Consider the following 15,010-nt stretch of genomic DNA (forward strand, 5'->3'; position numbering starts at 1 on the left):
GAGTCTACCTTTCCCTCAGACCTAGAGCACAATTGAATTTTCATCCAGCACCAGCTTTGACTTCAAGCTGGGAGAGCACAGGTGTTTGGAGGCTTAACTCTCTTATTTTTTCACATGTAGGGAATGAACAATGTCTCCTGTGCCCTGGCACCCATCACCATGCCCCTCCTAGCACTGAAAGAACCAATCGGCATGATCACAGTGCATGCTGGCTTCTTTCTCTTCATCCTTCTGATTTAGGCCAGACACAGGCCAAGTCTCTCATCATTTGGCTTTGCTCTTTAAAACTGGCAGAAAGTTAAATATAAGATATTCATGCTTTGTTTCCTAATCACTGTAAAGGGGAATGCTGTTGTCCTGGTGCCACTTGGAACACCAGCTCTGGTCTGTGCACTCTAGAAATCTGCATTGCAAATGGAGTTTCTTGGTTTTGTGGTCTAGATATTTAGAAATGATAAAAATCAGTTGTAATTTTTTTAAAAAGATTTATTTATTTGAGAGAGAGAGAGAGCTCTCACATGCATAGGTGAGGGCAGGGTCAGAGCAATACAAGGAGAATCTCAAGCAGCCTCTGCACTAAACTCAGAGCCCAACTTGGGGCTCTTTTCCAACACTCTGAGATCATGACCTGAGCCAAAATCAAAAGTCGGACGCTTAACCAACAGAGTCACCCAGGCACCCTGAAAGTAATCTTAAAAGGCCCCTTTTAAGTTGTAAGCTACAAAGGTAATGTAAGGGATTGGAATATGCAGTCAGCCAAATGTGGGTGCAATCATGACGATGACATACTATGAGACTTAGAACAAGTTATTTACTTACTGAGGCAAGGTGTTTTTTTTTTCCCACCATATACTTTGCTAAGCACTTTAAAAGCATTTTAAATTTAATCTTCACAAATATCTGTGAGGTTGATATTCTCATACAGATTATGAAATAGAGGTTTAGAGATTTGAGTAATTTTTAAGAGGACTACAACTAAGTATCAGTGAAAATATAAGCCCAAGTCAAAATGATTTCAGAATCAAACCTCTTAATCATTACCCTATATTATTTTCACCAATATGTAGTCATTTCTCCCTGTCCAGAAGGCATAACCCTCCTCTTCATTATGTGTAAGTTTTTGCTGAATATTCATTGTTCATCTTTATGAAGCTCTGGTTTAAAGAAAGCTCTCCTTTATGCAAAGCCATTCACTTAATAACTCTTTACTGAGTAGCTTCTCATCTGAGGTACTGTACTGGGGACAGAATGATGTACACATTGCCATTTTTGTCTTCAAGAAGATTATTATTTACTTGGGAAGACAAGCATTAAGGAATAATAAATATTTTGCAGCAGGTCTACTCACTTTGCTTACTAGAAGGCTTTCCTAATGTAGGCGGGAAGGGAGATGGAAGTATGAAAGGCCTTCTTAGAGGAGGTTCAGAAAGATAGTATAAGAGGAAAATGATGTTTTAGGCCAAGGGGTGTCATGGAGAGGAGAGAAAGCAGAAAATCATCACGTCACCTATCACATTCAGTGAACCATCTGCCTTGTGATGCATTTAACACTCTTTTGACTTAGTTTAGTCACCTTGTTTTCACTATATATATATATATATATATATATATATATTAAAGATTAAAGATTTTATTTATTTATTCATGAGACACACACACACACACACACACACACACACACACACACAGAGGCAGAGACACAGGCAGTGAGAGAAGCAGGCTCCATGCAGGTAGCCCGACGTGGAACTTGATCCCCGGTCTCCAGGATCATGCCCTGGGCTGAAGGCAGCGCTAAACCACTGAGCCACCCAGGGATCCCTAGATATATATTTTTTAATAAGATCTCTCTCCCACTATGGCACATAGTTCTTAAAAGAAGGAAAAGACCAAGTCTAGTGGCATCTTTCATCCCTAGATTGCTAACACCCTGCAGGAATGAATAACTGTCCACAATGACTATGGTGGCAGTGGCAGTGGCAGTAGTAGTGGTGGTGGTGGTGGTATAAAGAAGGAAGAGAAGGGGGAGATCATAAGGGTACATATTGAGACAAATAATGTATTGGGACAGATGCAGAACTGTGAACAAAATACTGAACCCTTCTATTTTTATGCCGATGATGAAAAAGGCAGAACAGATACTAAAAAATGTCATCCTCCTGACTGCTCTTCTCTCAGACACAGAGGCATACTTCTCTGAATAGAGTGACTAATGTATTGGTTCTGAATACGTGGCACTGGAGAAAAGATATACTTTTTTTCAAGCCCTAAAAAAAGCACTAGGAATTAAGAGCAGTTAACCAGAGGGAAAAAGTCCATCTGTTACTCATGGCATCATTTCCCTGTGTCTCTAGTCTATGCTTTTTCACTTAGGCAATAAGCTGGGGTGTTTTTTTTTTCCTGCAAAAAGCAAGCAGGGTGAGCAAAAACTCAATCATTAAAAACCTAAGGGACTGAATGGGTGATAATACAAAGCATAGCATATGAGTAGGTGAATTGAAAGAATGTGATTTTTATGGTCATATATTTTGATGGCATTCTGAGAATAAACTCAAGAAACTTCAAATAATGAGTTTTGAATGCTAGATCAGAGAAAGTTATGCTGATTTCTTCTCAGGATCTTATTGCTAAAGAAGATGTTATAAATTGTAGAAATTTGATACCCAATTTGAGCCATGACGACTTATAAACACCAGATTGGGAATCAGAAGTGAGAATCAAATTCATGTGTTTGAGTTATATAGGAGTAGCATCAACCCTGTAACACATTGACTCCAGTTTCACTGGATTCCAGTCTTTCATAAGAATCATTTTATTCATGACAATAACAGTTGCAAAAACATACAGTTTTTGTATGTATTTACTTTTTGCAGGGCACTATATCAAGAGATTTACTCAGATACAGTCAGAGTCTTTCTAGAATATTTTCCTATCTATCATTTATGGCTTAGATTAGGGCTATGGTTCCCATTCTATCTTCTCTCGATTCATTCACTTCAACTAACTTCCCTCTATCTTGAATATTTATGACACTTGTTATCCACATCACTCATTTGACCTTCCAATGTTCTTTGAGTCATAGCTTCTCATGTGAACTAAATTATAAGTTCATGAAGGTCAAAGAAAATAAATTGTGAATATGGTGACAAGATATGAAATTTTACAGAATATTTCCAAAAAGTTAATGCCTATTCACTCCATAAACTTCTTCTTTTTTTTTTTTTTTTACATTTATCATATTAACTTTGAAGTCAGAAAATATGGGCACCACACTGGATCACTTCTTACTCCCTAATATTTAATATTGCATATGGCATTGACTAATACAAGGGTCAACAAACTGTCTCCCATGGGCCAAATCCAGATGTACATTTGTTTACATATTGTCTATGGATGCTTTCCTAATACATTACCACAAAATTCATGACTTAAGCAACACAACTGTATTAACTTACAGTTCTGTTGTTTAGAAGTACCACACAGATTTCACTAGGCTAAAATCAGGTTGTTGGCAAAACTATATTCTCTTCTGGAAATTCTAGGTGAGAATTCCTTTTCTTGTCTTTTCCAGCTTCTAGAAACCTTCCATATTCCTTAGTTTATGGCCTCTGCCTCCAACCTTCAAGTCAGTAACATTGTATCTATCTGACCATATTCCTACAGTTACAACTTATTCTGACTTGCTACACCTCTCTATTTCACTTTTAAGAACTCCTGTGATTACGTGGTGCCTACCTGGATAATCTAGGATAATTTCCCTAAATCAAGTTAAATTGGTCAGCAAACTTAATTTCATCTGTGACCTTAAATTACATGTAATATATTCACAGATTCTGCAGGGTAGGGCATAGACAACTATGATAGGCATTATTCTGCCTCCTGCAGATAGTAATTATTTTCCTTCAATAATTGAGATTTTCTGTTTTCTCTAGAAAACAGATGTAATGTTCTCTAGATGCATTATTTCATATATATATATATATATATATATATATATATATATATATATACTCTCTCATATATATATTCATATATATATGAATCCTGAGAGTATTCTGGGAGAAGTAGACCTTAAAAGATTATCAAAATGTGCTTCTGCCTTCATAAAAAGTGTATAATTCATTTCACTCAACCTTGTTTTAGTGATAGTCTCTCAGATGGATTTAGAAACAGTGACCAATGGGGTGAATGAAATAAGTGTAGCCTTTGAAAGAAACAGCTACTGAATGATAATGAAGAGGGAAGATGACTACCAAGTTTCTACTACTGCAGATAATCCAGTATCTGATGTAAGGAAAAACTGTGAAAGATTTTGAAATGGGTGTAATGATTACTGGATATCCTTACTAATGTAATTCTGAGCATATTCTAGCAGACTTTTAAGGATTATTTGAACCTATAGGCGCTTTCATCACCTTTGACTTATAATTCTGCAAACTGTATGAAACTAGGAGCAAGGCACATGAATTTTTCCCCAAAATAGGCCAATTAATTGTGTTCAATAGAAATACAATTGATTTTCAGTTCTGTAAAGAAAACCAAAGCTGGACAGTAGTTAAAGCAGTAAAAACAGATTTTATTCAAGAATTATTGCAAAAGTGGAATACAGAATTCAGTATAGAGATGGGCTCAATTCCTACTACAACAGCCAATTCATAAATCCAGAAAGCAGGATTGGGAAGTGGGTTAGTGGGTGGAAAATGCTAAGAGAAAACATCAGGGGTGGGGGGGTGGGGATTCTGGCTAAAAACACTTGAAAGGATTCTTTTTGAAGCAGACCAGGGTGATCAGATGCTAGAGGTGGGGGATGACAAAACTGACCCAGAATTAAGGGTAATTGGGTATCAAAGGTATCTATAACTGACTCAGAAGATTTTTTTGCTAAAATTGGAGACACATGCTCAACCAGGATAGACACAGGAGCCCAATGTTGAAGTCTAGTTAAGAAGAGGCCTTTAAGGTGCCTCATTAGTTTGGTCAAAGAGCAAATCTTGGTCACTCTTCTTACACAATATGTTAAGCAATCTTACATTTATTAGGCAATTCTTTGACCATTCTTAATTGCCTAAACATACAGATGTTATTCAGATATTCTTTTTTAACAAGTTGTAACACCTTACTGGTATGCTAATTATTTAGTTAATTGGAAAAAAATCTTTGACACACATTTTATATTTCAAGGAGAGTCATGATTTAATTTTTAAAAAAATTACCCTTGAACATAGATAGAGGAATAAAAAGTAAGCTTCCTATGCAGCCTTTTCTCTGTTGTATAAATCTACTATCCATTTTTCAATTGGCTTGGAATTTAGGAACAATTTATTCCAAAGACTGACTAATCAATGATGAACATTTTTGGTTTCCATTGCAATTACTACAAAATTTCTTGAGTGATTTTCAGTAAGAAACTTGTGATGGTAACTGATGTGGTTTTGGAATATAGGGGAGGTTTGGTAGGGTGAGGTCTGGAGCAACGACCAAGAAAGAATTCTTTAGAGTCATTGGTGCAAAATGGTGGTTTTATTAAACCATGGGCCAGAAGGGCTGCTGCCCAGGGCTTGTGAGTGGTGGCTGAATATATACCTGGGAGTAGGAGGTAAGGAAAGAGGAAGTTTCAAAAGGATTTTCATATGTTAAAGAGAACCTACAAGATACTGGAGGCCTTGCCTTAGTCAAATTAAGGTTGTTTTTCCCTCTAGCAAGGCATTAACATTAAGATAGTTGGGAGTTTCCTTCTAGAAGTTAGGATGTTTTTTTCTTGTAAATCACTAAGATATTTTATAAACTGAGGGAGACTCAGTTTATAAAATATCAGCCTATAGGACTATAATCTCTATATAAATTAACTATTTGTTTCTCCTTTCCCTTAGGTTTAGGGCAGTCAAGAGGGCCTGGGGAATGTCACACATATCCCACCTGGTGGTGGTGGTGGGTCCTTTGTGGGGTGTCAGCTTGTGCTTTGTCCTCAGCTAGCCTTTGATTCCCCATCAGTAACTAAATACCTTAAGGTGATGTGATTACCCTTAGAAACATAAACAATGCAATTAAAACTAGATCCTCTAAGAAAGAAATATATCCACAGAAAGATCAATTTTAGAAGGGGGGGGAAGTAGGACACAAAGAAAACATTTCAAACTTTGCATTTTTTGCACATAACTCTGCCCAAGCCCAGAGGTTTCAACCACAACATGGGGTGTAGGAGGAAGAAAGAGAAAAAAAAAAGAAGACCAAATTTGATGAGAACAGTGAATTTGTGTGAAAAGCTGGCTGGTTTCTTCCCTCTTAAAATTCATGTTAGGGTTTTGCTTAGTTTAATGTGCTTGTGTGCTTCTCTGTGTGTGTGTGTTGTGTGTGTGTGTGTGTGTGTTTTCTTTTTCAGCTTGGATAACAATAACATCAATATTTTCTTTAGGATGTTCCACCCTGGAGCATGGTAGACTGTAAGGCAATTGGAAGTCACACAGAGTGAGGACCCCTTAGGTTGCCTGCAAGCAACTTATCCAAGTGGGAGCCAATGTTACTGTTTCCCTTCAATTATGCTTGTTCTTTTTTGTTTTTCCTTTTCAAGCCTGTTTTGGATTGTAGAACCTTGAATTGGAAACTCAACATTAGCAATTCAAATTCTAAACTGAGCTTTTTAATGCTAAATACTTGTGGATATCATTTGAGAAGATTGTCAAGTTAAACAATGTAGATTTTTCATATATACAGCAAAGTGACTTTGCAGATATTACTCAGTTAAGATCCAAGCCATGATATTCATCTTGTGCTTATGCATAAAATCCAGAACCAGCAAAGTATTTTGTAAATTCAGCATTTAGTTATCTCTTACCCATTAAGAGGAAGAAAAGCAAACATTTCCCCCCTCCCCAACACTTTTATTCATGCCTGAAGCTAAGCAAGGAGGAAAGGAAAAGGTTTTTAGAATTACAAATAGAACCTTTAAATTGTAGAAACTTGCTAATTTCATTTATGAAAGCACTGCCTAACTTCTGCTTTCTCTCTCAGTTGTTATTCAAATCTTTGTCCCTAGCCAAAGAGAAAGAGAGAGAATAATCCTACTAGGAATTTAGTGAGTTTTCTTTTAGAGATCAGACATAAATGCTGCATATTTGAATATGCAAATTTAATAGAACAGATTGCCAAGAAATGAAAAATGGTTGTATGTTTAGCCCTAGGAAGTTAGCCCAGCTTAATAGAGCTGACAAAGAGTTAAGGAGTGCCCACTTGCAAAACTCAAACAAGGAGGAAAGTGCATATAATTTGCTTACCTAACAGGAAGAGCTGCTGAAAAGTGGGCTGGATTGTAGAGGCCTAGATTCTCCCAAATTAGCCATAGCATGATTTTAAAAGGCTTCAACTTCTTCCTAGGTAAAATAAAGAGGTTTTCTTAGGTGATCCCTGAGAGATTATTTCCACCGTGAAAACTTGGAGACTTCTTTCTAGCATATCCAATAAATTCATACTATAGAAAAGGGTCTCTGAAGCCATGATGGAGCACATACAGGTCACATTGTTTAGTGCAGTTTGTATACAGATATGGAAGACATTCACCCCCACTTCCTGTGGTCTTCATTCTTAATGCCATATATTCAAGTCTTGTACAGTTTGCCCTTTTAAGGTAATCCCAATGTGAGTTTAACAAAAGGGGAGGTTTCATCAAATCAATTTATATTTTAGATCTCCAAGGAAGTCTCTATTTGGCTGCTAATTAATCAGGGTTTTCCTCTTTAATTCTACTTCTTTTTTTGTCTGTGATAAGGCTCAGACACCTAGTATTTGGAGGGTTGAGAAATTGAAAATTAGTTGCTCTTTTGGATTTACAGTAATCATTCGGGCAGCTTGTCAGTATCAATTTCCAGCCTACATGACTCTAACATACCACTCTAAGAATTTGGTCAAAATTGTCTGTGGATAGAAAATTGGACGAAATAAGCCAAAGATGGCAACGACAAACAAACAAAACAAATCAGTTCGAGGTAGGATTGGGAAAGGAGAATAACAATGTATATTGAACTCAGTTTGAAGATCTAGAAATATAGTCACATGTGTGAAATAGGGCTACGCATTTTGACACCCATGGTATCATTCCAGCCCTGTTTAAGCACTAGGTTTTTGGATTATATACAATTTCTTTCATTCTGCCACTTTGTAGGGTGGTACAATACACCATCCCAAATTATGTCTCTTTGGCATAAGGACTGTTTTGAGCTAATTATTTTGAGAAACATCAGACACAGGAGAAGTTCTAGAAACAGAGACAAAATTATGCATTTGTAAGGGAAATTTACACGCATAAGGGAAATTTCCACTTGTGAGGGTGTCTTCTCCTCCACATCTGAAAGAAAAGGATGGCTAAATCTCTAGAAACTCTTCTCATTGGAGAAGACACTGATCTAAATCTGCATAACAAACCTTATTTTTATTCACAGTACTCTTCCCATAACTGGCCTCTTTTGCCATTAGCTGAAGAATGTATGTAAGCATGGATTCTAAAACACCTCTGAGAGTTACTCATTTTCCTTGGGTATCTGCCATGTATACATGAGGTATACATATTAATAAACTTTTGTTTATTCTTTTCTTGTTAATCAGCCTTTTGTTACAGAGTTCCCAGCAGAGAACTCAGAAGGTTAGAGTGAAAATTACTTTGTTTCTCCCCCTACAATCTATTGTTACAGGTCATATTTATACTTGCCATTCAGCAATGGCCCCTTTTTTTTTTTTTAACATAACAGTAATTGTTATAGTCAACATTTATTGACAGTAATCCAGGTTCTATTCTGAGCACTTTACGAACATGGATTCATTTGACTGAAAAAGTAAATACTATTTTTATTACAATTTGACAAATAGAATTGGAGCCAAGAAAGGTTAAGTAAGTTGCCCAAGATCACACAGCTGGTAACTGACGGATCTGGGATGTGAATCTAGGCACTTTGGCTACATAGGGCCAAGTTCTTAAAACTTAGTTTTGCTTTGTCTCATGATATTAGAAGCTAGAGATAATTTCATGTACAATGTAATCTTTTATAAGATAGTAACTCAAGAAAACTTAAATAGAGGGCAAAGAGCATAAGAATTTTGCAACCCACATAGAGTATACTATTTAATAAGTTGTTTGATTTCTCCAGATAATTCAATTCCTTTGAGTGAAAAATCTGCTACAACAAATGGGTATATAATGAGTAAAAAAGTAAGGAAACTTATTACTAACATAGGACTATGAAGTTTTTGTAAGAAAAATAGGACTGTGCAAAGCAAAATGATTTATTTTCTATATGGATTCATCCTCTTCACATATTACTAATTCTTACTTCCTTTCCATATATATTTGTTGTTTGAATAGTGCTCTTATTTTGACAAAAAAAATGCCATCTATATTGCCCTCAACAATGTTCAATTTATGTGAGTTTAATGGAATGACTCTGCAATGATCTTCACGAATACACAAGGTGGTTTTCTCGAATCTGTAGATGAGCTATTTCCAATTCTACTGAATAGTAACCACAAGGGGAAAATGAGAGTGAACTACAACATGGTGAAAGAGAGCATTGTGTTATATATCAAAGTAATATAAGTATTAAAATATGAGGATAGATCACAGGGAGTTTGAGTTAAGCTGGCTGACTCTCCCAAAAACTAGAAAAATGTGGCTAAAATGGAAAATTGGGAAGAACTTTTTGTTTCCTCTCATTCTGGAGGTCTCTTTGGGCAAAATGGTGCTTTTGATCTACCTATCATCCCACTGATCTATCATCCTTGGAATGGATCCAGTTCATCTTGATCTTGAAACTGGCCAGAGGAGAATAAGTATACATATTTTTATAGGAGACAACCAAATAAGTACTAAGCTCCTCTTTCTATCCCTCTACCTGGCATTTGGACAGCACTTTCCCTTGCTTGAACTTCAAGTCACCTGTAACAACAATAAAAAAAAAAAAAATTACTTAACTGTTACAAAAATAAATTTCCAAAACTGAAATACTTACCCAAATATCAAAACTGGATTTCTCATATAAAAATCTATGAATATTTAACAGAAACCCTTAGCTTTTATGTATTCATGTATATTTCCATATACAATTTAGGCAGCTAGGTTCTGGGGCACTGAAGAGAAAAAGACCTAATTAGCAGTCATCTAAATTGGAGAAGAAATGTAAAGGAAAATCTAAATAATTCTAGGATTGCATTGCCTTCAAGGAACAAATTGAAATAGAGTTTTAAAACAGTCAAATAAGTTATAAATATGATGCTCTGAAATCCTTCCTTGTGGTTTAAGTTAGAGCACACTCCAGGAAAGCAAAATGCACTTACCTGCAATACAAGTATTGTATTTTATACTGTGTTTGCTTCTCTTATTTTGAGCAGCCTTTGGTAACCCAATGAAATCTTGAAATCTAAGACACTGGAAATACATCAGATTAACACTCAAACATAGGGATACAAAAGCAGTATAATCAATAAACCCTCCTAAGCCAACCCATCAAAGATGCTAAGATCTATTAAATGAATAATATGCATGTAAAAACCAATGTTCCTTCTTCTTGACTGATTTCACACTTGTGTTTCTCTCCACAGTCCTTCTGTCGACTTGCCTTGAGATTTTTCAGGATTCTGGGAAATGTCTTTGTCATTTTACCTCAGTTTATGTCTCCCTCTTTCAAGCTTGTCTCCTTCTCTAGGGCTATACCTCTCTCTAACTCTCCCTCTACTCTAACTTTTATTCTCTTTTCAGAGATTTTAAACCAGTACAAAAAACTAAATAGGTTGGGAAGCACTGACAACCAGTCAGAAAACTTTGAACCCAATCTAAAAGGAATTATTGAACAATCCAGCAGGACTGGTAAAGAAGATACAAAAGTATGATAGATCATACTAGACTAGAGCTCCTCATGTTGCAGTGTGGTCATTCTCCAGCTCATGGAAGAGGTAAAATATTTCTTCTGGACAGTTCTTACAATATTTGAAAATCAATTTTAAGCCACTCCTAGTTTTAAACTATTGAACATAATGGAATTTATATTTTGAATATAAGACTGGGTGTCTCAGTAGATTAAGCATCTGCCTTTGGCTCAGGTTATGATCACAGGATCCTGGGGTTAAGCCCTGCAAGGGGATTCCCAGTTCAGGAGGGAGCCTGCTTCTCCCTCTTTCCTCCACCCCCTGCTCATGCTTCCTCTCCTATCTCTCTCTAATAAATAAATAAAATCTTAAAAAAAAAAAAAAACAGATATCATTTGAGCACAACAAAATGAGTGGTAATGGTGGTAGCACTGGCAGGTTTTCCTACTCATGACTCTATGGTTCCCACTTTGTGTACTTTATGGACTCTGTAATATTAAAAATAATTCATGGCAGAAAGTCTCAAATTTTACAATATCCACCAACGAGGGCAAGTGATAAACATAGTACTTAAGTAGCATCAAAGGAAGGAATCCACTACAGCAGCACCAGGAGCAGTGACTCAGAGGTCAGGCCAGGGTGTTACATGGTTCTGAGTAGGGAAAGGGTTAAGGTCTAAGCAGGGAGAGACTGAAGGTCCCTGATTAGGGTTTGAGGGTATTTCAGGTATGAAGACACTGAGACAGAACAAAGACAAACATCAGAAAAATTTAGACCACCCTATCCAAATTACAATTAGGGTTAAAATGTATTTCTAGGGCAGTCCCGGTGGGTGGCACAGTGGTTAGGCACTGCCTACAGCCTGGAGTGTGATCCTAGGGACCCGGGATCGAGTCCCATATCGGGCTCCCTGCTTGGAGCTTGCTTCTTCCTCTGCTTGTGTCTCTGCCTCTCTGTGTGTGTGTCTATGAATAAATAAATAAAATCTTTTTAAAAAAATGTTTTTCTAATAATTACATTATAAGGGCAGCCCTGGTGGCTCAGTGGTTTAGCGCCTCCTTCAGCCCAGGGTGTGATCCTGGAGACCCGGGATTGAGTCCCACGTCGGGCTCCCTGTATGGGGCCTGCTTCTCCCTCTGCCTGTGTCTCTGCCTCTCTCTCTGTGTTTCTCATCAATAAATAAAATCTTTTTTTTTAAAAAAAAATACATTATAACACAGAAAATTAAAAAAAAAAAAGCACAAAAATTGATCAGGCCTCAGAGGAAAAGCTCACTATAAGGATTAACCAGATTTAGCAATATATACTTAAAGATCCCAGAGGTCACAGAGACAAAGACTCTCACACAATGTAGTAGTGTCCTGTCTAGTTCCAGGCCACTGACCTAACCACTGGCAAGTTTCCTGGTAAAATCCTAATAAAAGGCCAGAGATGAAAAGCCCTCATTGGCAATATGGTTGGGACCCCTCTCACTCCTGAGAGCTTTTTCTAATAATAATAATAATTAATTATTATAATAATTAATAAAACTCTATTGTTTTACTCACCTTCCTTTGACCATGAGATTCATTTTTCAAGTCCGTGAGACAAGAACCTTGCTGTCCTGCTTCAGTTCTAGAAATGGATCCAGTTCTTTCCATAGTCATTGCTTCTAGAATGTACCCCAAACCAAATAATCTAGCGTTCTCTAGTAACTCAAATCACTAAAACAACATCCACTCATGGTGATTTATTTAAAGTGTCATGTGGGCTAATGTAGTATGGGCTAGTGACATTTGTACTGTATTGTAGTGTTTCCACTGCTTCAACCTTTTATGTAGGGTATATATGGTCACATTTTGATATTTAAGCTTCCCCAACTCTAAATAATGGGTCTGAACTTCTAAGCCATTCGTCCTCTTCGACTGCCTATAGTCCAAAATGCTAAAACTTTATTTACGAAGTTAGCCACCAATTGTGTTTGTCAATAATGGACAATGGTTTTTAAAAATCCATTTTTAAAAATTTAAAATGCCATGTGAATGTAAGATATTGTTATTACTCTTGTTCAGGAATTCTTAAACATCAAATTACTTTTCCAATAACAAAATTTTCTGAGGTTGAAACTTATGAATCTTGAGATGGTTCAATTAGGGAAATTTTTGTTGTAAGGAATAAAACTCTCATAAACCAAGCCATTTTTAAAAACATGTTTTAAAGTACATAGGAGTTAAGCTCATGGACATACAAAAACGAAAAGCGAAATACAGCTAGGTCACATACACAATGAAATTAGAAAAATCAAGTATAAGAGTATTTGAGTGGGAAAAACACCCTTTACTTTGATCTTTGCTGACCATTTCCTCCTCACCCTAAACTATAGAAATGTTTTTGCTTAAATAACTTTTGTTGTTATTATTTTATTATAATATGTTCTTTATATATCAGTGGGAAATATCACAGACCAAAATGCTAACATGGCAGGAAGAGAGGTCTCACGAACACTAAGATGAAGGGACTACTGTTTGACTATTAATGCCCCCTGGTTAAACTAGACCCAAAGGAGAGGATGACAGCAGTAGTTATGTCAACCCAAGAGTGACAGATCTGCTTGGAGATTCTACCCTCCACCTGTGAAGGACTTTCTGGAGGTCCAAATAATTCCTGCAAGTAGTCTCTGTCTCTTCCTGACTCAAAGGATCATGCTCATGTGTCTTTTCCTTTCTCTACTTTTCTTTCTCTCCTACTCTTTCTTTATTTTTTCAGATTTTTTTTTTTTTTTTTTTTCTCAAGAAGGGTTTATTGCAGGTCGGGTACACTTGTAAGGGGCAAAAGTCTAACAACGGGAATGAACTACAGGGCCCACCAGTTTAGAAGATAAGCCGGTAAAACAAAACTACTGATTATATACAATTATTAAAAAGGGAGGGTGGTGGGGCAAAAAAAAAAAAAAAAAAAAAAAAAAAAGGAAAACCTGTCAGCAGCCTTCCAGAATGTTAGTAACAGAGATTGTTTGCGGAGCACCCTCCTGCCCCAGTCCTGACTGTGCCTCGGCTGGGCTTCCTCCGTGTGCGCGGCCAGCTCCGGAGGCCGAGCAGGTGACGCAGACTTATTCAGACTTCAGGAATAGAAGATGCAAAAGGAACAAACATTATGTCAGTGTAATGAACTCATTCTCTTCAGAGTTTTCAATTTACTCTGCACAGGCTTCTAAATTAAGCTGTCTTCTATATGAAGCAAAATCTTAGAAATGTATTGGATAGGATAAAAATCCATGACATCAGGTATTAATGCTTCTCTCCTCAGTCTTTCATGGAGCTCTCAGAGTTTTGTTGTATGGCTATGCCATTCCCTGCCTGCTTACCTATGAAGTCCATATTTTTTCTATTTATGTATGGTTTCTCTGACCTCTTATAACCTTCCCTGGCTTTGTCACCATTTGGGGCCATTTCACTATCTGGTTCTAACATCACAGGAACTTTCTGCTCAAGTATAGACCATCATATGATAACAGTCTATCAAGTTCACTCTCTTAAGGTAGAATATGATGGTACTTTTAAGGTAGAATGGGTACTTTTATTTAATCATTTGTGATCTAGATATATCCTTGGCTGATGGGCATAGGCAACGGAGGAAGCTGTGTGGCCTTTTGACCACTCAGCTGGTATTGTGAATAAAAGCAACTTCTCTGAGAAATAAGTCAGGGAAATAACTCTGCAATATATCTACCATAAGGGCCATCTATTCTAAATTCCCATCTCCCTATTACATATTTGCCAGATGTTCATCTAGCCCCTATTTGAATACTTCCCATGATGGGAAGTTCATTATCTTTGAGGTAGCCTATTGCACTTGAGAATATCACAAATTATTCAAAACTTCAGTTGAGCCGAAATCTACTTACTTATAAATTTGATCTATATATCCTACTTATGCCCTCTGGGGCAGTAAAATCTCATTATATCTTAAAATGACAGGATTTCACATATTTGAAAAAGTTATAATTCCCCTAAGCCTTTCCTTTCTAAACTAAATATTCTAATCATCATTCTTTGGATAAAAGTAAAAATACAGGTAGACCCACATTTTATATATTAGGGATACTGAGAGGGAAAAAGCATATATAATTCAATTTACTCATAAGTACAAAGAGATGTATTATGATACACAGAGCTTTGGTGCATTTGAT

The 15,010-nt window shown here is 36.6% G+C and overlaps 1 long non-coding RNA gene across 4 annotated transcripts in view; it reads right to left on the reverse strand.

The window, feature by feature from the left end:
- Positions 1–15,010, reverse strand: part of LOC140635183 (uncharacterized) — a 96,009-nt gene that overhangs the window by 72,710 nt on the left and 8,289 nt on the right. For all 4 annotated transcript variants that reach the window (XR_012032526.1, XR_012032527.1, XR_012032528.1 and 1 more), the window contains exons 4-6: positions 10,315–12,028; positions 9,873–9,916; positions 7,269–7,364 (exon numbers count right to left, since the gene is read on the reverse strand). This is a non-coding gene — a long non-coding RNA (uncharacterized lncRNA). The remainder of the gene's footprint in view (positions 1–7,268; positions 7,365–9,872; positions 9,917–10,314; positions 12,029–15,010) is intronic.

Source organism: Canis lupus, chromosome 6, assembly GCF_048164855.1.
Source record: "Canis lupus baileyi chromosome 6, mCanLup2.hap1, whole genome shotgun sequence".
Classification (NCBI taxonomy): Eukaryota; Metazoa; Chordata; class Mammalia; order Carnivora; family Canidae; genus Canis; species Canis lupus.